Source organism: Lissotriton vulgaris, chromosome 1_1 (assembly GCF_964263255.1).
Source record: "Lissotriton vulgaris chromosome 1_1, aLisVul1.2, whole genome shotgun sequence".
NCBI lineage: Eukaryota > Metazoa > Chordata > Amphibia > Caudata > Salamandridae > Lissotriton > Lissotriton vulgaris.
The window spans coordinates 68,989,492-69,015,050 of NC_141685.1; positions in this window are offsets into that span (position 1 = coordinate 68,989,492).

Genomic DNA, 25,559 nt, shown 5'->3' on the forward strand with positions numbered 1-25,559 from the left:
TAAGTGATAGGAAAGAGAGTTGGAGGGGAGGGGGAAGGGGGAAGTTCTATAAAGGGAAAAGAAAGAACGCCGCTCCGAAGCTCGCGCCCCACAGTGATAAAAGCGCACTAAGTGATTTAAGGAGCACACTGTCAGGGTTGGGGTGCGCCAGTCAGAGCATACATGCAAACAATACCACAAAAAGGAGAACAACTCGCCCCCCATCCTCACCTACTGTCACGTTACGGGAGACACGCCCAGGCACGCCGCCCGATAAAGAAATACAAAAGGGCCATAGAACAAAGAAAACGAAAACAAATAAGAAGCCTCAACCCACCCACCCCATCCTGCACCCCTGCAGAAGGCTATGGCCTACCCCCCCAGCAGCGTGCCTGTCGCCCTAAATAGGAACCCGAAATGTAGAAAAGCCAGAAAGAAGGAAAGGAAGAAAGAAGACAAAAAAGGAAGGAAACCAGGGGGAGGGGAGGAGACCATCGGTCAAGACGTACGGCCCCTATCGCCCACCCCCCCACACGCTTATGAAACATCAAAATGAGATCAACACAATCTCAGGTACCATAAGGTCCCGAAGGGATCGTTCATAATATCGTGATCGGGGGCACTCCTCTTCTTCAACCGGTAATCAGCAGGCCTTTGAGTTCAGCCCAGCTCACCCCTGTCCTTTCCTGGTCATAGCCACCATACGTGATGGAGTGGTGGGCAGCAGGTGTAAGCCAGAGAACCCCGGCCACCAGCAGCAAAACAAGAAGTGTCCGCGATAGTCCAAACATTCCAGTGTGAACAACAGGAGCAGCAAACCGTAGAAATGCAATTCCGCCGCACAGGGAATCGAAGTCTCCCCAACAAGGCAACAACGGGACGCCGGCAAGGCAAATCGGAGCGGCAATTCGCGTCGTTCCCCGAACACTCTAGCAGGAACGGGCCCCGGCATGGAGCCGACACATAGTCCTGCCACCATCGGGTCAACCAGGAGATGCGGAGCTGCAGGAGTAGAGTCTTGTCGACGCCTGGCGGCGGTACCCCCCGCTGCAACCAAGGGGGACGAAGCAACGCACATTCGAGGCCGAGCCGCTTTCACGAGGGACGGGCCAACAAACATGGCGGCGGTCCGCCTATCTGGTGCTGGGGCGGCAGGGGCCATGGCCGCACGTAGACACTGCAGGGCTGCAAGGACATCAACAAGCGTGGGCTCGCGCTCACAGGACCAGGCCCACGCACAGTCTAGCAACACAAGACCATCATCTCGAGGAAATCCGTGACCCAGGGCGTCGGCCGCCATCTTGCGAGATCAGCCATGTCTCCACTCTTCACAACTCCCGGAGCGGGCTCTTAAGCAAGGCCACCGCCGGACTTCACTCAGGCCCCCGGAATGGCAACCTTGGTGCAGAAAGGAGAGCCACCAAACGGGGGTCCGCCAGCGCCTCCGCCCCAAAGGGGTCTCGCCGTCTCTGGGCGCAGGGCATCAAGATGGCCGGACAAGGCAACAAGGGGGGGGGGGCACCCTCTTGCGCGGTCCACCCCCGTCCGCGGCGTGCCGCGTTCCACCGCCGGGCTCACCGGCCTCTGGACCGAGCCCGGACAGTATCCTCCGGCATAACCGCACAACGGCCCTCACAGCCGACCCCTCTCCCCCACCAGGGGCCGTCGCCGACACCACCTCTCCGGCCGACCCAGCCAGGCAAGTCCCCGGTCTCCACGCCACGAGGGCCACGGATCGAGCAGGAGCACAGCTTCAGGTCCACAGCTCGCAGGAGTCCCGGGGTCAGACGGTAAGGACGAGCTTTACTTCACCTTCCAGATTTCTACCGAGTGTGTCGTCCCGGGGCAGGATTAATGGCAGGATATGCGTGATGGGAAGGAAGGCTGGCGGAGCCGAGCTACAGTGCGGCCATCACGGTCGCGAGCTTGGCTCCTCCTTTGAAAAGGTATGCACTTTCAACTACGCTGACGATCGTCAACTGATCTTGTAAATCGACAAGTCTGCAGCCTCCGTTAGTAACTTTCAAACTACCATGTTACATATTGGTAGCTGGATGAACAGTAACCACCTGCTTTTAAACCCAGACAACACTGAAATGATCCTAATTGGTGGGCCCTGGAACTCAGTTTTTTGACCGACTGAGTTGGAAAACCCACCCCTACCATCTAGATCAACTAAAAGACTTGGCATCACAATCGCTGCGATCTGTCTATGAAATCCCAGATTGTGACGGTGGTCTCTAACTGCTTTTATCCGCTCCGGAAGATCAGGAAGATGAACATAAGTTACTTACCTGTAAACTGTGGTTCTCCTGTATTGGTATCATTTATAGATTCACATGCTTGAATCTCCGTCGCCGAAGTGGGAGTCCCACGGTACATAGAATAAATAGCAATATAGCAAAAGCATAGCTAAAAGAGCAATAGGAAGTATTGTAACATAGACGTTAACAGGAAAAAACCTGTCACTTTAATAACTTGTCCAAGTCCTTAGATATGGTCCAAACTCCAGCCAATAAGGCGACAGCACCCTCTGGAACCTTCTCATCAGAGGCTCAGGCTCTCCGATTTTTGAGCACAAGTGTGGCATAAGAGCCAAGGAGAAGAGGGGAGCTTCTGAGGGAAGGTGGGTGGGTCACATGTGAATCTATGAAAGATACCAATACGGGACAACCACAGTTTTCAGGTAAGTAACTTATGTTCTTCTCCAGTATTGGGGTATCTTTCATAGATTCACATGCTTGAATCAGAGTAGATAGCAGTAATTTGAGAATTGTGCATGGTAAACCAAAAGTAAATCGTAAACGGAGTACGAGAGAATACATATACGTATATTACAGTATAGCAGTAAACATGGGCACATCTGCAAAAGCAGAAATATATACATACATACAATGTGTGCAGGAGGAGGTAAGAAACAGAGGCTCACCTTACTTAAAAAGATTACGTAGCACCGCTTGCCCCACAGCAGTGTCAGCATTGTTGGCAGCTGCCAGACAGCAGTGCTTGGTCGCAGCTCTGCAAATCTGATGAAGAGGCACACCAGCAAAGAGAGAAGTAGAAGAGGAGACTGCTCTAGTAGAGTGCGCTTTAATCGTTGCTTGAAGTGTCTTGCCTGCTTGCTGATTGCAAAAGGAAATTGCTCTAGATATCCAACGTGCAAGAGTCTGTTTAGCAACTGGAGGTTCTTTACGCATCCTGCCGTAGGCAATGAAGAGCTGATCAGTTTTACGAATACTGGTTGTTCTTTGCAAATAAAATGTCAAACATCTCTTAACATCTAGAGAATGTAAAGTCTTTTCTGCTGGCAACTGTGAATTAGGGGAAAAGTTTTTAAGATGACAGGCTCATTCAGGTGGACTCTTCTACAACAGGAAGCTACATACTCTCCCTATAGGGAATGGGAGACAGACACACAGACACACACACGGGAAAGCACTGTAGGAAAAAGCTACATACAGTTGTTCTATGCTTGCCATATGTACATTGTTTTAGAAAGATGGTGGAACTATTTATTTTGTTCAATGTGCTTATACTGCTAATTACTTTTATCTGCTTCTATTATCATTGCAGCACATACATTCTATACAAGAATTAGGATGGTTCAATTAATAATGAAAATGCTAATGTTATATTATTTTAATTTGATTTCGCACATGAATTACCCCTAAGCAGAAACTACTTTAAGGAGAAATTTAGGATTGGTACGTAGAACCACTCTATTGTTGTGAAGTTGAAAGAAAGGCTCTTGTATAGTTAATGCCTGAAGTTCATCAACTCTCCTTAGTGAGGTTATCGTTATGAAGAAAGCAACTTTCCATGACAGGAATTGTAATGGACATTTGTGCACTCAGACCCCCCAGGATATAGCGGCATGGATTAGCAAATTTAGCGGCAGAAAAATGGAAATTTAGCGGCACAAATATGGAAATTTAGCGGCAATTTAGCGGCATTTTATTTGGTGGTTTTTCCTACAATAAACACAGATATCTTCTTTTTTTAGTTGTTTACCAACATGAAGGTATGAATTTTTGGTTTATTTACAATGTAGACACTTTGTTTGGCTTCAAGGCTGCATATAGGACATAAACTAATGAATAAATGCCCCAAAAGCAATCCCCCCAGGGCCCGCCGCACACTGGGCACGCTGCAGAATTACTTAGAGTAGTGGTGAGTGGAATAGTATTGTAGAGTGGCATAGAGTTGGCATTGAGTGTTGTAGAGTAGATTTTCCACCCAGAATGTGAACAGTGTCTAGTACCACACGTGCATAATTATGTGTGCCAGGGTGTGGTCACGAGCTAGTAGGGCTACAGCACGTTCATGATAAATATATGCAAACATGTGTACCAGCTTCTACTTAGCAAGAAGATCTGTTAATGCAAGCGTTGGTTGAAATGTAACTCATCAACTGCACTGTGTGCATCTGCCAACATTAACCGAGGATGCTAGATTCGAGGTTCCCCACAAAAGCTCCATGTTTTACACAAGACGTTTGTGATCTGGGATGTATTATGGTTAGTCAATTCCAAGCAGCTCCGACCGCTTAGCAGGACACTTAGTACCAGGATAATGGAAGAAATACTGCTTACCCGCTCTTGCCTCTCACTATTCCTAATTGAATAATCATGTATCAAATCAATGTGTTTTTGATGAAGCCCATCATAAGGTAGCTTTGAATTCAGTGCAATCTTGAAAGCAATGTCACTAAGCCACTACATTTTGTGCAATCACACATCCGTGCTGGGGGAGCTATGCTCATACAGTCATGTGAGTTCCTAGCAACATCACAGCGGATTCGAATAAAAAAACTGAATTAAAACAACACTTTGAAATGTTTTCCATATTAAAATGAATACGTTTCAATAAAAATGACACAATGTAAATTGAATGTTATCATAACAAGTTTCCATAAATTTCCTTTCTTCTGAGATCGCAGCAACGCCCGACGGGTAAGCTAGTGTGCTATAAAAGGTATTCATCCAAAGTACACAGACATTGTAATTTCTTATTCTGGTACCTCTGGAGGACTTGCCCTAAAGTCAACAATAGTTGTATGAAGTCCTTATATTATGGAGGTAGACCGCACAATTCACTAAATGTAATTATTTAATGTCCTTTATTCAGTCATTAAAGTATCACCTGTGTCATGGTGTCTTATTCAGAATACTTTACCACATTTATGTCAAAATGGGTACTCCGATTCCCAGAATCTTGTTAGGTTTCACATTCTTTTTAGCTTAACTCTATTTAGGTTTTGAAAAGCTTGACTGTGGTCACTAGAATTGTGTCTGGGCAGGACAGTGCTTTTTTGGTTTAAAAAAAAAAGTGATAGGCCCCTTCTCAGAAAGCCACTGCAGCTTGCACCCCCCATTGCCACTAAAGCTCTGCCAGTTCCAATATAACTACAAACCATCACACTCTTCCAGGAGTGACAGTGTGTACTATCCCAGGCCACCCAAAGCTAAGAAAATGTCCTGGGCTAGAGGTGGTATAATTTTTTGTAATGTATATTGAATTATAAAATCCTGTTGATGTGCTCACCGTAGAAACAGACTGTCATGTGTGCCATTATTGAGATTTAAGTGCCATTGTCACGCACCAGTGAACACCTGCTCAAATTAAGCACTGCATGGAGGATCAAATTATGTGCAGAATTGACTAAATTATGTGCAGAACTGACTAAATTATGTAGCAGATAAGACAAATTATGTTGTGCAATGCTGCACAAATTGTGGCAGCATTCCTTCATGATTTTGTTCTTTTTACAAATTAACGTGGTCTGGGCAAAGGTTTGATATCCTGAGTGTCAGTTTAGCATGTAAATACAGCAATTAGCAACTGAAAGGTGACTCGGTAAGTTTAATAGGCTTGCCACTGCACAGAAACCCTCATGGCAGTGTTTTAGGTACTTTTGAATCTCTAGCTGAAAAGGGCACTCTCTCAGTATAATTTTAGGTTTGTGAATAGGGGAAAAACAAACCATCAAACAAATATATACATTCATGTTTAACCTATCTATTTAATGAAGGTAGTCAATCCACAACGAGCACTGACCCAACTAAAGCATTTTAATTGCTTGTTAATAAATCCTTTTCAATTTCGTACATTTTATAGTTTCCTTCTTTTTTATCTGTTTCCCTCTTTTCAGAGTCGGGGAAGATAAGGCTCCAATAGAGTTGTAAAACATTGACTGTCGTGATCGCCCGTGATTAATTATTCCAGCCCTAGGCAGAGGGGTCAAAGAAGGGGTGAAACACAAAGCCTCATTAACGAGTGAAAAGTCTTTTAATGACCTGTGAAGTACTCGGGTGGGGCTGGCAGCTAAAAAACTGACTGTGTGTCCCCGGGAAGCTGCTGACACACACGAGTGGGGAGGGGCGCACAGCCAATAAAAGGCAGGTATTGTTTGTTTTGCTGTCTCCCGGTAGAGACACTTTTCTCTAAATATCGCGGCCAATATGGTCATTATCGCGGCGATCGCGGTAGTCTCACGATTTCGCGATTTTTTCGATAAACTGGAGGGTCTGTTCAAAAGTCGGGCCAATAGCCTTGGAAGAACTATGTTTAAGTTCCACTCTGGAGCAGGGGGAATACTTGGCGGTATAACCCTTTTTAATCCTTCCATGAAGGCTTACATCACTGGTACTCTGAAGAGAGATAGGTGTTGTCTATTTTGCAAGTGTGCAGCTACGACTCCCAGGTGTAAACAAATGGATGTGTAAGTTAATCCTCATTGCTGTAAATGCAACAGTTAAAAAATTATTCCGCACAAACGCATCAAGATGATTGATATTGTTGTTGTTACAATAGGAAACAAAACGTTGCCATTTGCTGCATAACATGCTCTGGTAGTAGGCTTTCTAGCTTCCTTGAGAATATTCATACAGTCTGGTTGTAGTTGTAATTAACCAAACTCTATGACTTCAGGAGCCAAATCGCTAAGTTGAGTTCTCTGGGAATTGGATGTCCGACTTCCCCATGGATCTGAGTGAGGAGACAAGGTGTGAGATGTAGCTTTTGATGTGGAACCACTCAGAGTTCTAACAGGGTGGTGTACCAAGGTTGCGAGCCCATGTGGGGGCTATTAAGATCAGTGTGAGGGACGTTTGTCTGAGTTTATGTACAAGTAATGGAATTAGCAGGAGAGGCGGAAAAGCGTAAGCAGATATACCTGACCAAATCACCCAAAGGGCATTGGCTTTGGATGCTGGTTGTGTGAACCTAGATGTAAAGTTTGGGTATTTTGCGTTGTGCACTGTTGCAAACAGATCTATATGTGGAAAAGCCCATTTTTGAAAGTAGGGAAGAAGAACTGTGTCTGCTAAGCAGGGCTGCAATCTGATGGCCTACCCCTGGGAGGTGTTCTGCTAGGTTATAGATTTTTGGGTGAATCGCCCAATTCCAAATGCTTTGTACACAGCGTGACAGCTGGAGAGAGGGAGTCCCTCCCTGTTTCTGTAGGTAGTACATTGCTGTGATGTTCAGACATAGCCTTATGCAAATCAGTCTTGACCCTGTGCCTCATGGGAACAGTCCAGCCCGAACTGCCAAGCGATGTCTTCCCTGGACCAGAAACAAGCATCCTGGGACCGGTTTCGGATTCATAATCCTCTTCAGCCAGGTTATCTTGAATCCAGTGGTAGAGTGAGCAAGGGACCCACGTCTGGGCATACCCTGCCAACTTAGGGTGAACAAAGCAAACACAAGGAGATGATGGATGTAGCGATTGAGCAAATAAAACACTCATCACCATTCTTTAGCTCACTCCACCACTCCAGTTCAGACATGGCCATATGCAAATCAGCCTGACCCTGTGCCTTTTGTGACAACATTTATTGTATTGTATTTACAAATTCTGATTTGGTTGGACTTTGATCCACTAATGATTCGATACTACACCTTATTCAGTAGGAGTATCTCCATTTATAATCTTTCTTCATTGTACCCTAACTCATAGGTTTTCGCCCCTGTTTGATTAGTTTGAGAATTTTAGTTTCCCTAAATGAGTGGACCTTTGTGAGTCTCTGGACGTCTGTGAATGAATGAGTGAGAATGTTTTATTCTTGTGTGGGGGATCATTAACCGTTTTTGTGTTTTGTTATCAAATGTCTTGCAAATTTATAAATTATCTCTTTATGAATTTTGAATTTTGATTAAAACATACCTATGTACTCATAACTTTTTTGTTGCTTTGCTGATCTTCTTTCTCCTGGGAGGGAGACCTTCTATATCAAATGACTTTATAAGCACTTAATGATTTAATACAGGTGGAGCTTTCTTGTTTTATTGTGATTAAGGCTGATAGCCAGAAACCGGTCCTAGGATGCTTGATTCCGGTCCAGGGAAGACATGGCTTGGCAGTTCGGTCTGGACTGTCCCCATGAGGCACAGGGTCAAGACTGATTTGCATAAGGCCATGTCTGAACTGGGGTGGCTTGGTCAGCAAAATAACGATGGATTAAACCCAGATCTGTGACTGGGGGTGAATGTTTTGCCATTGTGCAACATTCCGTCCATTATCTTGTGTGTTTTGCTGTTCCCTCTATGTGGGAAGGGTATGCCCAGACGAGGATCCCTTGCTCACAACGCCACTGGAGTCAAGCTATCCTGGCTGATGAAGGCTGATAGCCAGAAACCGATCCTAGGATGCTTGAACCCGGTCCAGGTAAGACATGGCTTGGCAGTTCGGTCTGGACTGTTCCCATGAGGCACAGGGTCAAGACTGATTTGCATATGGCGATTTCTGAACTGGGGTGGCTAGGTGAGCAAAATAACGATGGATTAAACCCAGATCTGTGACTGGGGGTGAATGTTTTGCCATTGTGCAACATTTCGTCCATCATCTTGTGTGTTTTGCTGTTCCCTCTATGTGGGAAGGGTATGCCCAGACGAGGGTCCCTTGCTCACAACGCCACTGGAGTCAAGCTATCCTGGCCGATGAAGGCTGATAGCCAGAAACCGGTCCTAGGATGCTTGATTCCGGTCCAGGGAAGACATGGCTTAGCAGTTCGGTCTGGACTGTTCCCATGAGGCACAGGGTCTAGACTGATTTGCATATGGCCATTTCTGAACTGGGGTGGCTTGGTTAGCAAAATAACGATGGATTAAACCCAGATCTGTGACTGGGGGTGAATGTTTTGCCATTGTGCAACATTCCGTCCATCATCTTGTGTGTTTTATCATTCCCAGCAGCAGCATGAAGACTCTGGCTGGTAATGATTGGTTGGGTTGAAATTGTAATAGTGTGACCTGGATATTGTGAATCCTGGCTATATTTGGAGTGGCTAGAACATTGAGAGTGTTGATGAAAGCTTCCAGATAAGATTGCAATTGTGCCGGATACAGGTGAGATTTTTGTGCATTTATTGTAAAACCCAACTGGTGAAGTAAGTGTACTGTTGTCTGAGTGTGTAGTATACAGTTTTGGTAAGTGCTCGCTTCGATAAGCCAGTGGTGCAGGTAAGGGAAGACATGTAAACATTGTTTTCTGAGATGAGCAGCTACTACTGCAAGACATTTGGTGAACACTCTGGAGGCCGTGATGACGCCAAATGAAAGTACCTTGTAATGGTAATGTTCGCCTGCTATCATAAACCTGAGATATTTGAGATGAGCGGGATGAATTGGAATATGAAAGTAGGCGTCTTTTAGATCTAATCAATCAATTAGGGGACTTGTAAGCGTGCTACTCTCCCATGAGGGTCTCAAGGCGCTGGGGGGTGGGGTTGTGAGGGGAATGGGGGGGAGAAGCAGCTCTTTTCAGTAGAAGAGCCAGGTCTTGAGCGTCTTCCTGAAGATGTTCACGGAGGGGGAACGTCTGATGTTGATTGCAAGCTTGTTCCAGGTCTTGGGATGAGAAGGCTCTTCCACCTGTTCTGGCTTTTCTGCTGCGTGGTGTTTCGGCGAGGTCGGCGGATCAGAGGTTTCTCTTGGGTATGTAGAAGGAAATCCTTTCGTTGACGTATTGGGGGCCGGTGTTGTGGAGGCATTTGTAGGCATGGGTGAGTTTCTTGAAAGTAACGCTCTTCTCCATAGGGAGTCAGTGGCGGTTATGCAGGTGTTGGGTGATGTGTTCATGTCGAGGGATGCAGAGGACGAGTCTGGCTGCGGTGTTCTGTATGGTCAGGAGTTTGTGGAGCAGAGACCTGTTGATTCCGGCGGACAGGGCGTTTCCATTGTCCAGTCTGCTGGTTATGAGTGTGTGGGTGACCGCCTTCTTTTTTGCGGTGGAGATCAGTTTGAAGGTCTTTCGGAGGATGCAGGGGGTGTTGAAGCAGCTAGAGATGACGGCGTAGACCTGTCGGGTCATGGAGAGGGAGGAGTCGAGGACGATGCAAAGGTTTCGGGCGTGGTCCATGGGGGTTGGAGGGCTGCCGAGGGCGATGAGCCACCAGGTACTGTCCCATGCAGAGGGGGAGGGTCCAAGGACGAGGACCTCTGTCTTCTCCGAGTTGAGCTTCAGCCAGCTGCTGCTCATTGAGGATGCAACGTCCATCATTCCTTCCTGGAAATGGAGTCTGGTGGTGAGTCCTTGCTGTTTGACGATGGCGGCGAGGGGGGCCATGAAGATGTTGAAGAGCATGGGGCTAAGCAACAATCCTTGGGGTATTCAGCAGTTGATTTCCGTAGGTTTGGAGAGGAAGGGTGTCAGTCTGATTCTTTGGGTTCTGCAGAGAGGAAGGAGCGGATCCAGTAGAGGGCGGTTCCGTGTATGCCGGTGTTGTGGAGTCTGGTGGTTAGTGTGCGGTGGGAGACGGTGTCAAATGCAGCAGAGAGATCAAGTAGGATCAGAGCCGCGGTGTGCCCTTGGTCGAGGAGGATGCGGATGTCGTCTGTGACGGCGAGTAGAGCTGTCTCAGTGCTGTGGTTGCTGCAGAATACGGATTGGGAGGGGGCAAGGAAGGAGTTTTCTTCAATGAATTTTGTTAGCTGGGCATTGACGATCTTCTAAGTGACTTTGGCCGCAAAGGGGAGAAGGAAGATGGGTCGGTAGTTCTTGAGGTCAGTGGGGTCCGCAGAGGGCTTCTTGAGCAGGGGTCTGACTTCTGCACGTTTCCAGTTATTGAGGAAGGTGCTGGTCTTAAAGGCGGTGTTGATGGTGCGTCGTAGTTCTGGGGCAATGGCAGCACTGTGGTAGATGTGTGGCAGGCAGGGGTTTGTGGGGGCTCCTGAGTGGATGCCTTTCATGGTGAAAGTGGTGACTTCGGTGGTCACTGGGGTCCATGAGGAGACGGTAGGCTGTCTGGCATTGTTGGGGATGGGGTGGTTCCGGCGTCTGGTGTCTGGTCATTGAAGTGGTCGTAGAGGCCCATGATTTTCAGATGGAAGTAGGATTCAAGCTTGTCGCAGAGGTCGTGGGGGGAGGTGATGCCCGTGGTTTTGCTGGGTGTTTGGTGAATTCCTATATAGACTACTATGAGGGCATTGATTGGTGGTTGCATCTGGTGTTTCTATTGGTTTATGGTTAGTGTTCTCATTGGTTGGTTATTTGAGAGTTCTGATTGGGTCCTGGATCAGTGATTCCATTGGTGTAGGGCTTAGGGTTAGTGATCTGATTGGTGGATAGGTTTAAAGTTTTGGATTGGTTCCTGGGGCGAGGCTTTTTATTGGACGTAGAGCTTAGAGTTTTTTGTGTGATTGTTGTGTAGTCTAGGGTTAGGACTAGGGCTAATGTTAGGCTTTCTATTGGAAATAGGGCTCAGGGTTTCCTGTGTGATTGGTTACTTAATATAGGGTCGGGAATAGGCCTAGGGTTAGGTTTTTTATTGGAGATAGGGTTTAGGGTTTCCTGTATGATTGACAGGGAACTGGGTTGAGACTGGGTTTGGGGTTAGGCTTTCTATTGGACGTAGGGTTTAGAGTTTTGTGCCTGATTGAGTCCTTGGCCTCCTATTGGCCCTAACGTTCAGGATTAGTGTTGCGATTGGATAGGGCTAGGGTTCCCATTGGCTAAAGGGGTCACCTACCTACTAGGGATATAAAAGGCCAAGGCCAAGGGTACGGGAGGGGATGTAGCCTTACGGCCAGAGCGGTTGACCTTGAAGCTGGAGAACCAGGTTTGAGTCTCGACAACAACGCACAAAATCCTGTGATTCTGGGCAAATCACTTAATCTCCCCTTGCCTAACAAAATTAATGTGTCCTTGTGCAACGAAACTGGTGCTCATGTAAATCGCTCTGATGCCTGATATCTTCGGGTCTAGTTCGGGCTATATAAAAAATAAAAGCTTAGGGTGTCTCACTTGTGCATCGAGGCTAAGGGCGGAGAGGACAAGGGTGAGTGCCTGTTTGAAGCTGGTCGGGACTAGGGTCAGAAATGCTGCCCATTTCCCCATTCATCAGCACACACCCAACCCCATCCACGACCAGAGTAACACACACACACCAAATGTACTCCACTCATGGACTACAAACCAACCCTATGCACAATCCAATTTCTCAGCACACACTACTAAAGCACACCTTTATACCCTTCTTTCCCAGCTACCACACATTTCTACCATCACCTGCGAACAGTACATAACTCTATCCTACACCACTAACCAATCCACTCATCACTAACTGTAGGAAAGTATGTTGCAGGTGTTGGGTGATGTGTTCATGTCGAGGGATGCAGAGGACGAGTCTGGCTGCGGTGTTCTGTATGGTCAGGAGTTTGTGGAGCAGAGACCTGTTGATTCCGGCGGACAGGGCGTTTCCATTGTCCAGTCTGCTGGTTATGAGTGTGTGGGTGACCGTCTTCTTTTTTGCGGTGGAGATCAGTTTGAAGGTCTTTCGGAGGATGCAGGGGGTGTTGAAGCAGCTAGAGATGACGGCGTAGACCTGTCGGGTCATGGAGAGGGAGGAGTCGAGGACGATGCAAAGGTTTCGGGCATGGTCCATGGGGGTTGGAGGGCTGCCGAGGGCGGTGAGCCACCAGGTACTGTCCCATGCAGAGGGGGAGGGTCCAAGGACGAGGACCTCTGTCTTCTCCGAGTTGAGCTTCAGCCAGCTGCTGCTCATTGAGGATGCAACGTCCATCATTCCTTCCTGGAAATGGAGTCTGGTGGTGAGTCCTTGCTGTTTGACGATGGCGGCGAGGGGGGCCATGAAGATGTTGAAGAGCATGGGGCTAAGCAACAATCCTTGGGGTATTCAGCAGTTGATTTCCGTAGGTTTGGAGAGGAAGGGTGTCAGTCTGATTCTTTGGGTTCTGCAGAGAGGAAGGAGCGGATCCAGTAGAGGGCGGTTCCGTGTATGCCGGTGTTGTGGAGTCTGGTGGTTAGTGTGCGGTGGGAGACGGTGTCAAATGCAGCAGAGAGATCAAGTAGGATCAGAGCCGCGGTGTGCCCTTGGTCGAGGAGGATGCGGATGTCGTCTGTGACGGCGAGTAGAGCTGTCTCAGTGCTGTGGTTGCTGCAGAATACGGATTGGGAGGGGGCAAGGAAGGAGTTTTCTTCAATGAATTTTGTTAGCTGGGCATTGACGATCTTCTAAGTGACTTTGGCCGCAAAGGGGAGAAGGAAGATGGGTCGGTAGTTCTTGAGGTCAGTGGGGTCCGCAGAGGGCTTCTTGAGCAGGGGTCTGACTTCTGCACGTTTCCAGTTATTGAGGAAGGTGCTGGTCTTAAAGGCGGTGTTGATGGTGCGTCGTAGTTCTGGGGCAATGGCAGCACTGTGGTAGATGTGTGGCAGGCAGGGGTTTGTGGGGGCTCCTGAGTGGATGCCTTTCATGGTGAAAGTGGTGACTTCGGTGGTCACTGGGGTCCATGAGGAGACGGTAGGCTGTCTGGCATTGTTGGGGATGGGGTGGTTCCGGCGTCTGGTGTCTGGTCATTGAAGTGGTCGTAGAGGCCCATGATTTTCAGATGGAAGTAGGATTCAAGCTTGTCGCAGAGGTCGTGGGGGGAGGTGATGCCCGTGGTTTTGCTGGGTGTTTGGTGAATTCCTATATAGACTACTATGAGGGCATTGATTGGTGGTTGCATCTGGTGTTTCTATTGGTTTATGGTTAGTGTTCTCATTGGTTGGTTATTTGAGAGTTCTGATTGGGTCCTGGATCAGTGATTCCATTGGTGTAGGGCTTAGGGTTAGTGATCTGATTGGTGGATAGGTTTAGGGTTTTGGATTGGTTCCTGGGGCGAGGCTTTTTATTGGACGTAGAGCTTAGAGTTTTTTGTGTGATTGTTGTGTAGTCTAGGGTTAGGACTAGGGCTAATGTTAGGCTTTCTATTGGAAATAGGGCTCAGGGTTTCCTGTGTGATTGGTTACTTAATATAGGGTCGGGAATAGGCCTAGGGTTAGGTTTTTTATTGGAGATAGGGTTTAGGATTTACTGTATGATTGACAGGGAACTGGGTTGAGACTGGGTTTGGGGTTAGGCTTTCTATTGGACGTAGGGTTTAGAGTTTTGTGCCTGATTGAGTCCTTGGCCTCCTATTGGCCCTAACGTTCAGGGTTAGTGTTGCGATTGGATAGGGCTAGGGTTCCCATTGGCTAAAGGGGTCACCTACCTACTAGGGATATAAAAGGCCAAGGCCAAGGGTACGGGAGGGGATGTAGCCTTACGGCCAGAGCGGTTGACCTTGAAGCTGGAGAACCAGGTTTGAGTCTCGACATCAACGCACAAAATCCTGTGATTCTGGGCAAATCACTTAATCTCCCCTTGCCTAACAAAATTAATGTGTCCTTGTGCAACGAAACTGGTGCTCATGTAAATCGCTCTGATGCCTGATATCTTCGGGTCTAGTTCGGGCTATATAAAAAATAAAAGCTTAGGGTGTCTCACTTGTGCATCGAGGCTAAGGGCGGAGAGGACAAGGGTGAGTGCCTGTTTGAAGCTGGTCGGGACTAGGGTCAGAAATGCTGCCCATTTCCCCATTCATCAGCACACACCCAACCCCATCCACGACCAGAGTAACACACACACACCAAATGTACTCCACTCATGGACTACAAACCAACCCTATGCACAATCCAATTTCTCAGCACACACTACTAAAGCACACCTTTATACCCTTCTATCCCAGCTACCACACATTTCTACCATCACCTGCGAACAGTACATAACTCTATCCTACACCACTAACCAATCCACTCATCACTAACTGTAGGAAAGTAGGAACTGCTTCTTATGGTTACCCCCACTTTTTGCTGATTGCAACCACTGTTTTTGACTAGTCTGGCTGGGATCCTGCTAATCAGGACCCCAGCCTATCTGCTTTTTCCTCCTAAACTGTAAAACACGTACTAGGTACACTCCAGATTGGACACTGGGGTACCCTTATCAGTCCCTAGTATATGGTACACATGTACCCAGTGCATTGCATAGGTACCCCAGAGGCCTCCCACGGGCTGCAGCATGTATTATGCCACCCATGAGAGTCCAGGCAAAATGCAACTACAGGTCTGACATTGCAGCCTATGTAAGCTGGTGCTTTACCACTTATGAAAGATATAGGTTTACTATATCTATAAGTTACTACACTTAAAACCTATCAGTCACCCCTATTTCAGGCCTTATCAATCCTGAAGGCAGGGTGCTGGGTTTTACGTTAGAGGGTGCCCCTGCATGAGCAGGGCCCCTTCAAATAATAAATGGGTGGCGATACTAGGAACTTCATTCCCACTTGATATGTGGAGGTTCTGCTGTGCCCTGACAGGCCGCTTAACTGCAAATTGCAACCTCCGCATCATCCATTTTAAATACTTGCACCAGTTATACTATACACCGCTGCAATTGAAGCGCTTTGGTCTGCGGGAGAATGCCTGCTTTGTTCGGTGAGGGCAGGGGGATGCAGAGTTTCTGCATCTTGCATGGCATTGTACAGGAATCTATCAATTCTGGACCAAGGTCACAACTCTGCTTATTAATGTGGTCTCTGAATCCGTGATGTGTACTCCTGATGTCTGCCTGCTGGGCTGGGTAAAGAACCTCAAACCCTGCAACCATATTTTAGTCGCTGTCTCGACCTTGCTTGCTAAACGGGCGGTGGCACAATGCTGGGGGTCTAAAACTACTGCTACTCTGAAAAAGTGGATCCGGGACTTACTCTACTGTAAAATACAACTTGAAATATATGCAGAGGAACTGCCCGAGTCTTCACGCCCTAAAGATTTCTGGGCAACCCTGATTTGCAATAGATACTGTATTGGGGCTGGGTGGGTGCACTGCCTCAGTGCCAGAAAGTCTGCACGAGAAGCACATTTAGTGTCCCTGTGCCTAGTCCAGTTCAAACCAGTTCTGAGAGTCGTTGGCTCAGGCTCTGGCACTGTCTAGACCCTCTCCTGGGAGGGTCCTCTGAATCTGTCCAACCCTCTCACGTGGGTAACAAAGGGCTTACCTGGCTGTAGGACCCTAGATTCGACGTGGACAAGATTCTGAACCAGAAACCACTGAACTTCGACCGTCTGGACACTCTGCACTTTGCTGGACTTCGACTGAGCCCGACTTCGTCTCCCTCTCCGTCCAAAGCATCGTCGGTGCCCCTGCACCATACCTGTGGAGCATCAAAGACTACAGAAGTATCTCCCTTGGAGTGAAGGAGTCACTCCCCTGCATTCACAGGCATGTAACACAATTAACCGGTCTGCTGATCCTGAGCTCCTGCGGATTCTGAAGGCTCCAGCAACACAGGAGGTGGGTACCGAAGTTCCCTGAGGTCGAGCTGCCCTCTTACCGAGTTTGAGGCCAGTATCCCTCGTGGGGACCGCATAACCCATACCCCTGTGCACCGCGTTCATTTGCAAGTGCATATGCTTGTTGGCGTTCACCAAATTTGTGCATTGGGGTGACAGCCCCAACCTCTGTGCACATTTCCTACCAAGGACTTCGGCCTCCTCGCACTCTGTGCCCTGAGGTTTGAGGTTTTGTGAAACTGCCTGAGGTCCCCTCGCGACTACTGTGCCTCCGGCATGTGGGTCCTCTTGAGGGTCAACACTGCTTTATTTGGGCTCCCCTGGTTGCTCCAGGCTTGCCCTGACTTCCCTTGCTGTGGTGAGTCTCCTGGTCCTTGTTGGGCCAGACCCTAACCAATCTTGACCATCTTCGTGGGTTGCCGTTGCCAAGGCTTGTTGGTGTTCCCGCCGGACTCTGACCCCTCAGCACTCGACATCCGGGACAGCTCACATCTGGCTCCTGGTCGTCCTCAACGTCTCCTGGTCCCTGCAGCTGACGAATCAAAAACCCCCTCATCGAGCGGCAAACAAGATGGCTCCTTAAGCTCCCGCCTCCGTCGACCTCTGTATCCCGCCACAAGATCCTGTACATTATCCTGATTTTGCGCCCAGCCCCTGCGTGAATGAACTGTTCCTCACTCCGATGGTGAAATCCAAAACTTTTTATCGGCTGGTTTCACGAAGTTACATCGAGCTGAGGGTTGTGGCCTGTTCCAGCGGTGAAGCCGGGGCCTCCAGTATCTCCAAGGCCAGGCTGTAGTGCAACAACAGCGGCAGAGAGACCCAGGCAGGGTCCGGTCAATCGTAGTGGAGGTTTCTTTTGCGCCCGATTTTGGCGGCGATTGTTCTCTTTGCTCAGCATTGATGGAGAGGTGACCCTGCTTGCTACTACCTGTGCGTGGGGGTCCCCGCCCCGCGGACTCGGTGTTGGCTCCCCGCCTGGTTTTGGCGGGTCAGGACCCCGGCCTGCGGCGTTAAGCCGGGTGAACGCGGCTGTAGAGAACGACGGGTCACCGTCCACGCTTGCCCTTTCGCGATCTTGTGTGCTCCCACCCGGAGATGCCGGATTCACCCGGGGGGGGGGGTGATAGTGATTGGTATTGGGCGTGAGACTATGGATCAAACGGTGTCTGAGCTATCGCTGAGGTCAATATTGGCAGAACTTTGGGCGTTTCACTCACAGGTGGATGTGTTATTGACTAAAATGGATGCGAGCCTATCCGAGATGCTACTTGTGGTACCGGACCCTGCCTTGCTGTTGGAACTGCAATCTGCAGCCGTTCAAGCCGCGGCCATTTTGACTCTGAGCAAGGACCCCGTGATGGACCGAGTATTGGAACCATCGGATGATGCCTTAGAAGACGGTGTACCACTACACCTTCCTTCATTATTGACTTTGGAGGCATCAAATGGCGTCCCCCCCCGCACCCCCCCCCCGGAGACCTGTGTTGTAGACTCTTCTCTCATCTTGTGGTCGTCTCCTCCCTCCTCGGAGATGTTACGGCCCTGTGGCAAAAAACTTTGGGACTGTCCAGCTAAGAGAGGGAGACTTTCGGTGCCTGAAGCTCTCGTGGACTTACTGGCTACAAGTGGTAACGGATTGACTCTCGATGACTTCCTTCTCCTTCCTTCTCCAATATGACTAGTTTGTGTGCTTTTGGGTCTCGCTGGGGAGGGTTCGTGTGCTGGCTCGTAAGGGTCAAGGTTGAGATCAATTAAATCGGGACGGTTTGGAATGGCTATTATGGACACTCGATCTGCAATTGTTTGACTTAAGGGGCTGGGCGGTATGTCACGATGCCCCCTAGTTTCTTTATAAGGGTCGCGCTATATCCGTCTTGTTGTGATAGGGGGTGTCAGTTTCTGGAGGGGGGACTAAGGGGCGGGGAGCACGTACGAATATGCCCTCCTCCATTCTTCTTTCTCCTTCCTTTAGGGTTTTAGTTACTTGGGGCGACAGGCACGCTGCTAGTGAGGTTAGGCTGTAGCCATCGGCAGGGGTGCAGGGTGGGGGGTTGGAGTTTTTTTTTTATTTTGCCTTTTTTATTTTCTATGGCCTTTTTCTCCTTTCCCTTTCTTCCTTTAGGATCAGTATGGTTTGTGATTTATTCTGATTTCACTGTGTCCTGGCACTTAGTGCCCATGCTTCTTACGTTAGTCGGACTTTCGGGTGTGCAGGCCCTGAGAACTGGCGCTGACGAAAATGTATATCGTATTGCTGTTTACTCTGATTCATAAGTATTGGCGCCAGAGTTCCACATATGGCTGTTTCTAGATGGATATCCTGTTTCTGGGCTTGTCCCCCGTATCCTCCTGTTTAATTGTGTGGCACCTGATCCGTTCATTTAGATAATATAAAATAAAACCTTTATTATATCCTGTGTCCTATTCACGCGTTCTAATACAAGTTCTATCCTGAATCGTTACCGGACCTCAGGGTCGTCGGCTGATGAGCTATGTTGTACCGCGATATAATGTGTTCTACTTCTGTATAGCGGCCGGCCCCTGCGGTTGTAGGCCCATACTTGTATTTTAAGAATGCTCTAATAAAGGTTTTTCAAAAAAAAAAAAAAAAAACCCTCATCTCACCAGAAGCACCCGACATCGGTGTGCATTTGTCTCCCGAGACCCTGGTCACTCCTGAATGACCCAAACTCTGTCCCCTCTGCTTTCAGGTTCCTTCCATCAAGAATCCACTTGTGGATTCCACTGGACATTCTTCTTACTTCCAGCAGTGGCATTTCCTTGAAGTCTCCCATTGAGAACGACAACGGTTTCCGAAACCACTTCAGCCCTATGCACCCAGCTTCCCTGGGATAGGTAACTCTGGTACTACGGTATCCACGGCTCTCCAACATTCTAAGTTCCAAAGGGTTTCTTCGTAATCCACTGGGAGGGGTCCTTAATCTTTAAAACGTCAACCGCAACTCTCCCATAGAGTTGTACGGAGCAGGCGTCCTCCGTGGGGTCCCTACGTTCTCACCTTGGGTGGTTCCTTGGGGTTGTGCGATTCTACACCTCCTAGACATGGTCTTGACTCAAGTCGTGGTTCTTATACCACTATTGTAGTATATGGTTTTGTCTTCCCCTGGAGCCCACTGCGTATTGTGCTACTTATGATTGTTTCTTTGCTAGTCTTGCGTGCTGTGTATTGTATCCTCAAATAGAGGATACTAGAGAGTGTTATATTAATAAATACATATTTTTATAACTACTGTGTGGTTTACCTTTCATTCAACCAAGACTATAAAGTTGCATTCTGGTGAAACAAGCTGCTTAACATTCCTTCAAGAATAAGCCCAACGAGTGCTCTCCACAGCTACCACTTGGAAAGCTTTCCAATGTTATCTTTAACCTAATTACCATAAGGGTTGTTTGGACTGGTGCAAGGTGCCCACTTAAACTATTGGACAGCATATACCAGACCAACTTCTCACATTGGTGTGCAGCCGTTGGGATTCACCCCTGCATTATTTTACCACATACATCTTTGTATTGATTAACTGGAAAACCACAAGTACTAGGTACATATAATACTAGCTTGGATAAGTAAGTTCTACTGAACTTGGGGTTGAGTAATCAAGGGTTTAGCACACCCTTCCCCAACCTAAGAGAGTTTAGTTTCCCATTAGGTTAGGTAGGTGCACACACCACTCCTTCAGTAGGTCTACTAAAGGAGAAACCAGTGGCTCTCTGCCCTCTAGATACAGGAATTGAAAGCCCCGTGTGCCTCTAGAAAGCTGAAGACAGGGCGAGCAGCCAACACTCGACGCCTGACTGAGGTGTTACTCATAAATGACCTTAGGAAGACCCCTGGGTCAGATGAGCTGGAGAGAGTGGGTGGGTCAAGCAATGAGGACATATCAGGAGGTGACACCTTTTATGACTTAGACTCAAACCCGGCAGGAGGAACCTGAAGGTTCCCACCTGGACTATTCAGATATTCCAGAGGATCAGGGAGATGGCGCAGGGGAGCCAATCTTCACCCCTCCAGGAAGAGTGAAGAGTTTACTAAGGAGATCTAGATCCCCATCTGCAGAATCTGATTGCTCAGGGCACTCACTAGAGACCTCTGTATCTTGCAGAAGCTAAAGGGACCGCTCTTTAGATAGGGAATACTAGTTACTTGAGCTTGAGAAAGCTAGGTTTAGAGTTAGGCAAGAGCAACTGCCCTTGACAAAAAAGTCCCTGGAAGTCAAGAGAGCTAGAAAAAAGTTGGGACTAGAGCAACAGTGTCCCTAGAGTTAAGAAACATTCATTTGACAACAGGAACCTGAGCAAGATTGTCCCTCTCTACCATGTTGGGGATGACATCCACAAAAGGAGACCTGTTAGAGAGGGCATGTAAAGTACAGAGGGTCCCTCAAGAGCAGTGGGCAGCTATCTCGTGGCTCTCCTTTGCTGACAATAGAGATAAGCCCCTCACTGTTAGACAAGAAGATGCTGACAACTATTAAATTCTGACGAGTGCTCTCATTGATGGGTTTGGCTTAACCACTGAGCAATACAAGATTAAGTTCAGAGACACCCAGAAGGCTCAGACTCAGGCCTGGGTAGACTTAGTGCACAGTGCTATTAAGGCTCTGTAAGGCTGGTTGCTTGGCAGCATGTTTTTGTATTATTGTATAATAAATTATGAGGGAGCAGATACTTCATTATTGTCAAAGTCCGTTATTGCATCAGTACCTGGTTGACTCAGATTTGACTTCTCCCCAAGAATTGGGAAAGAAGGCATATAAGTGGGTCAGAACCAGGGTGAAGCAGAAAACCCAGAACAATGGTGGTGACCAAAAGAAGCAAGATTCTAAGACTCCAGATGGGGGTTTGGAGAAGGTTAAAGATCAAAAGTCTTCATTGGGGCTCCATAAACCTAAATCGGGGGGGGGGGGTCACAGTCTTACAAAGGTAAAGGCAACAAGAAACCTTGGTGCTATTTATGTAAAGAAAAGACCCATTGGACAAAAGATGTAAATTGTCCAAAATCCAAGGATTCTACTACCACTGCCCCTAAGGCAACTTCGCCCCCTAGCACAGGTACAAGTGGTGGTGCAGGGAACAAGGGAATAGTAGGGTTAACCTTGGGCTCCGAGGTTAGTTCTGGCTTAGCCAGAACTCCGGCTCAGGCTGTACTTGTCTGTGATGGTGGCAAGCCCGTCTGCGCCCATCCGCACCTGGCCAGGGGCCAGGACCCCTGCTAGTCACAGCACGGACCTCCGAGACTCACTAACCTATTCCAGAGAGGTCCTCACTGAGCTCAACAGGCATGTCCCAAGCAACCATGCAGAATGCTTTAAAGCTTCTCAACATCAAAGGAACATTCACATGCTTAAAATGCAAATGGTGCAGCCTAGCACACATAGAATCCACACCCGAAATGGTGAATAATAACTGCCTAAGAACCAAATGCCTATAGCTCAATGCTAGATCCTTCCCCACACACTCCTTGGAGATCTGGGACATTATTAATGAAATGAAACCCGACTTAGTGTTTATAACTGAAACCTGGCTAGATGAGAACAACTGCCCTGATATAGCCAACACACTCCCCCCGAAATATGGACGGACAACTCCCTTGTCTCCTTTTCATTTGCTCAGCCTGAGTTAACCGCTAGACCTTCTCTACCTGCGCCCGATTTCTACAGATCTTGGAAACTGGTAACTCCAGAATCATTTAAACTCCACAGGCCAATAAACACCAACCTAGAACACCTAGGTCACAGCTTTCCAAACTTTTCATGCTGGTGACACGCCATTCTGGAAAATAAAATATCGGGACACGGTAACGCGAGCGAGCTCGAACCACCCAAGGCGCTTGCCAAGGCCGAGCCTACTGAGTTTGTCAATGCTTGTTTCAATGGCATTCAATCAAGATAGATTGCTGTTGTTTGGCACAAAACCATTTATTTTTCAGCACATGAGTAGGAAGAAACTGAAAATACCCCCACGTCGCACCAAAACTCTTATGGCACCAAGCAAATGAAGCAAATCATCATGACCCTCTTTAGAAGATATCTCTTGTCTCTTTCACAGATCTATCCATTCATCCTTTCATCCTACCATTTACCTGCTGATGTCCACCATTTAATCTTTACATTCTTTCGTCTATTCTGTCTTTCATCCATCATTCCGTTTTTCACCATTCCGTCTGTCCACCTTTCATACACAGACCTATCCATCCAACTCAAAACCTATCCATTTATCCTTTCACTCATCCATCTCTTTATTCACCCTTTTGCTCATTCATCAATCCTTTCGCTCATCTGTTCATCAACCCTTTCACTCCTTTATTCCATCCGCCCTTTCATTACATCACCCTTTCACTCATTCATCCTCCATCCCTTTCATTCATCCTCCCTCCCTCCCTTTTATTCATCCATCCAATCTTTCATGTATCCACCCATCATCCGCCCTTTTATCCAATCATCCACCCTCTTTCACCCAGCAATCCATGCTTTCACCCATCCATCCATCTATACTTTCACCCTTGCTCACTCATCCATCCACACACTCACCCAATGAAAATACCCCCACTTCGACCCAAAGCTCTTATGGCACAATGTAAATTAAGCAAATCATCATGACCCTACCCAGAAGATAGCTTGTCTCTTCCATAGATCTACCCATTCATTCTTTCATCCTACCATTTACCTGCTGATGGCCGCCATTTAACCTTTACATTGTGTCGTCTGCTCAGTCTTTCATCCATCATTGAGTTTTCACCATTCCGTCTGTCTATCCTTCATATCCAAACCATCCATCCATCTCCAAACCTATCCATTCATCCTTTCACTCATCCATCTCTTTATCCACTCTTTTGCTCATCTATCCATCAACCCTTTCACTCCTTTATTCCATCCACCCTTTCACTCATCCATCATCAACCCTTTCATCTACCCTCCCTCCATTTCATTTATCCATCCAATGTTTCACTTATCCACCCATCATCCGCCCTTTTATCCAATCATCCACCCAGCCATCCATGCTTTCACTCATCCATCCATCTATTCATTCATCCACCCATCCATACACCCTTGTTCACTCATCCATCCATAACATTTACACTATCAATACAACTTTCACTGCCTCATCAGGTTCTACTTGAAAGTTGTGACTCGTATCATGCCCTTTTTTTTACTACTCCCTCGGAAACCTCTGTCATCTGACACTTGTTGGAACAAATGCGCAGGATAGTGTGACTGTGATGACACCACAGGGCCTGGCCGGAACCTGCTCTGTCAAGCACAGCGTGGTGTGAGCACCCGACAATTATTCCAATGAGCCCGGCTGAATGGCTCAGCTGGGGCTCAGATCAGGGCTGCAGAAGCGGTGCCTTGTCTGGCAGGCACACATTCCACTCCGGCTCACCAGCACAGCCAATGGGCTTGAGTTGCGATTAGGTCTGTGCAATCTCTTCTCGGGAGGTGAGCAATGCTTCCCTTATCTGTCTAATGAATCTCTTTACGAAGGCATCGGGGAGGGGCAGAGAGGTGTCTGTTGGTGACTAGGAATGTGGGAGGCTGTCTGTAGTGCAAATATCGCTCATTCTCCTCATAAATCTGCCCTCATAAATCTGATAGCGCGACACACCTACGCATCGGGCGCGACACAGTAATGTGTCGCGCCACACAGTTTGGAAAGCTGTGACCTAGGTACTCCCCTCACCAACAAAGGCGCTCTGAATCTAGACATGGAGATCACCTACACCTTGAACTTATGGGCCCCCTTAATCAAATCTAAATCCATAAAAAGAACTACCTCTGAAAAATGGTATACCCCAGAAATCAAAACACTTAAAAAATAAATGCAAAATCAAGGAACACACCTGGAGAATGTCCCGACTAGATGCTGAAAAGTTAATCTACAAAACTGTTCTCAAAACTTACACAATCAAGCCACTTGTGGGACAACCCCGCGCCGCACGGCCACCAGCTGCTGCGTGTGCCCCTTGCCTGCCCTCTGCCTCGCTGCTGCCTCGTTTTGCCGATTGCCGGCTGCCTCCGCTGCGGGGATTGTTTTTGCCTTGTTTTGTCATACATTTGTGCCTGTTGTGCTTAACCTCTTTTTTTTTCCTTGTTTTGTCGATTTTTTGTGCCTGTGTTGCCGAATTTCATTTGGCCCGTGTTTTGACTTTCCTTCCTTGTTGTCCGCCTACCTCGCCGCCCCCCGCCCTCCCGTCCTGCCACCGCCGCTTGTCCCCGCCCCTTTTTTCTCTTCTGTAACCCTCCCCGCTCCCGCCTCCCAGCTGCTCCGCCCACCCGCGCACTTGGCCTTAAATGGCGACCGTGCGACGCAGGTGAGTGTGACCCACTTGTGGGACACCCCCGCGCCGCACGGCCACCAGCTGCTGCGTGTGCCCCTTGCCTGCCCTCTGCCTCGCTGCTGCCTCGTTTTGCCGATTGCCGGCTGCCTCCGCTGCGGGGATTGTTTTTGCCTTGTTTTGTCATACATTTGTGCCTGTTGTGCTTAACCTCTTTTTTTTCCTTGTTTTGTCGATTTTTTGTGCCTGTGTTGCCGAATTTCATTTGGCCCGTGTTTTGACTTTCCTTCCTTGTTGTCCGCCTACCTCGCCGCCCCCCGCCCTCCCTTCCCACCACCGCCGCTTGTCCCCGCCCCTTTTTTCTCTTCTGTAACCCTCCCCGCTCCCGCCTCCCAGCTGCTCCGCCCACCCGCGCACTTCGCCTTAAATGGCGACCGTGCGAACGCGCAGCGGTCACGCGCAGCGGGCGCGCCGATTGTGCGCCGAAGGCGCGCCAAAGGTAAGCCCGTCTGCGCCCGTCCGCGACCGGATCGCGTCCAGCGCCAGGACCCCTGGCCCTCGAAGACCCCGACCTACCCGCCTGACGTACTCCGCCGCCACCCTCACCGCACTCAACACCGGCCGACGCCCAGAGTGCCACCAAGCCACTCCACGACGCACCCACGG